The sequence below is a fragment of the Cervus elaphus genome, chromosome 23 (genome assembly GCF_910594005.1).
Source record: "Cervus elaphus chromosome 23, mCerEla1.1, whole genome shotgun sequence".
NCBI lineage: Eukaryota > Metazoa > Chordata > Mammalia > Artiodactyla > Cervidae > Cervus > Cervus elaphus.
The window spans coordinates 15,530,510-15,533,233 of NC_057837.1; the positions used below are offsets into that span (position 1 = coordinate 15,530,510).

General features: G+C 42.5%; 1 pseudogene; it reads left to right on the top strand.

The window, feature by feature from the left end:
* The first annotated feature begins 279 nt into the window (after positions 1 to 279).
* On the top strand, positions 280 to 1,950 carry LOC122681663 (annotated as a pseudogene).
* Positions 1,951 to 2,724: the final 774 nt, after the last annotated feature.

Below are 2,724 nucleotides of genomic sequence, written 5' to 3' on the forward strand. Positions count from 1 at the left end.
TAAAGAAAATAGAGTGGTAAGTTAGGGATTCTTGAGAGCTGAGGCCACTTTAAATATAGCCCCTTCAAAAAGAAAAGATTGAAGAATGAATAGACAATAAGGGAGTGGAGAGAATGAGAGTGAGGAATTCATTTGAAAACATTGGCCATGAGATAAAGGAAAGAGACCAGAGCTGCAGGAGGACCTGCTGTCAAAAAATGTCATTGCTTTTGCTTTTTCACAACGGGTTTGCCTCCAGGACACAGGTGTCATGAAAACCACCATTAAACCTAAGCCAAAATGGGAAAGGAGAAGACCCGCATAAACATTGCTGTCATTGGGCACATAGATTCAGGAAAGTCGACCATGACTGGCCATCTAGTCTACAATGTGGCGGGATCAACAAGAGAACAATTGAAAAGTTCAAGAAGGAGGCTGCCGAGATGGGAAGGGGCCCTTTCAAATATGCCTGGGTCTTGGACAAACTGAAAGCTGAACGTGCATGTGGTATCACCATTGATATCTCCCTGTGGAAATTTGAGACCAGCAAGTACTATGTTACCATCACTGATGCCCCAGGACACAGAGACTTCATCAAAAACATGATTACAGGCACAGCCCAGGCTGACTGTTGCTGTCCTGGTTGTTGCTGCTGGTGTTGGGTGAATTTGAAGTCAGTATCTCCAAGAACGGGCAGACCTGTGAGCATGCCCTTCTGGTTTACACTCTGGGTGTGAAACAACTCATTGTTGGAGTTAACAAAATGGATTCCACTGAGCCACCCAACAGCCAGAAGAGATAGGAGGAAATTGTTAAGGAAGTCAGCACCTACATTAAGAAAATTGGCTACAACCCCAACACGGTAGCATTTGTGCCAATTTCTGGCTGGAATGGTGACAATGTGCTGGAGCCAAGTGTTAACATGCCATGGTTCAAGGGATGGAAAGTCACCCAAAAGGACTGCAATGCCAGTGGAACCACCCTGCCTGAAGCTCTGGATTGCATCCTGCCACCAACTCACCCAACTGACAAACCCTTGCATTTGCCTCTCCAGGATGTCTATAAAATTGGTGGCATTGGTACTGTCCCTGTGGGTCGTGTGGAGACTGGTGTTCTCAGATCGGGCATGGTGGTCACCTTTGCTCCAGTCAGTGTAACAACTGGAGTGAAGTCTGCAGAAATGCACCATGAAGCATTGAGTGAAGCCCTTCCTGGGGACAATGTGGGCTTCGATGTCAAGAACGTGTCTGTCAAAGATGTCCGTCGTGGCAATGTGGCTGGTGACAGCAAAAGTGATCCACCCATGGAAGCTGCTGGCTTCACAGCTCAGGTGATTATTTTGAACCATCCAGGCCAGATCAGTGCTGGTTATGCACCTGTGTTGGATTTTCACACAGCTCACATTGCTTGCAAGTTTGCTGAGCTGAAGGAGAAGATTGATCGTCGTTCTGGGAAAAAGCTGGAAAATGGCCCTAAATTCTTAAAATCTGGTGATGCTGCCATCATTGATATGGTTCCTGGCAAGCCCATGTGTGTCGAGAGCTTCTCTGACTCTCCTCCCCTGGGCCGTTTTGCTGTGCATGACGAGACAGTCAGTCACTGTGGGTGTCATCAAAGCAGTGGACAAGAAGGCAGCTAGAGCTGGCAAGGTCACCAGGTCTGCCCAGAAAGCTTAGAAGGCTAAATGAATATTATCCCCAATACCTGCCACCCCAGTCTTAATCAGTGGTAGAAGAATGGTCTCAGAACTGTTTGTCTCAATTGGCCATTTAAGTTTAATAGTAAAAGACTGGTTAATGATAACAATGCATCATAAAACCTTCAGAAGGAAAGGAGAATGTTTTTGTGGACCATATGTTTTGTGTGTGGCAGTTTAAGTTATTAGTTTTTAAAATCAGTACTTTTTAATGAAAACAATTTGACCAAAAATCTGTCACAGAATTTGAGACCCACTAAAAAAATTTTTAATGAGAAACCTGTGTCTTCTTTTGGTCAACATTGTAACTACCTATAGTACTAGTTTGATAAGAGTTGCTCATAAGCTATTTCTGGTAAAACAATTTTCAAATTATGGGTTTGTATTTCTAGGGTGGAGCTTCAGGTTTGTTAACCTTGTGTTGAGAACTCATCTGTTTTAATAACATTTTAAGCATTGGTGCAACACTTTCTGGATTAGGACAGATGAGCAAAGAGTAATTGTTTTATAAGTAAGCTAGTTTGTAAAGTCAGATTCTGTAGTATAAACGCTGTTGCATATAAACTTTTGTATGGTTACATAAATAATGAGTAAATCTATGTCATTTAGTTTCCCAGTTATGAGGATGGGTGTTCACATTTATAATAAGTAGTTAATCTAAAATGTGAGGCTTAAACAGTATTGAGTACTGCCCTGCTAGAGTTAATTGTATACAGGTTCTAGGAAAAATAAAAGATACTGGAAGCTAAAAAAAAAAAAAAAAATGTCATTGCTATTTTCTTGAGATGTTTGCAAGGCAATTGAATAGAGAGGAAGGAAAACATGGGTCAGGAGAGAAAAGATAACTCAAGAAGCAATGTCCCAGAGCAGGAGTTAGTGAAGTAGGGCCTGAAATCCAAACTAGCATCTGTTTTCGTAAACGTTTTACACGCCACATCCGCTTGACAACTTACTGTCTACCACTGCTTTCACGCTGCAGTATCAACCTTGAGAAGTTGTGACAGGGAACTTAAGCTCACAGGACCTGGAATTTTTGCTGTCTGGGACTT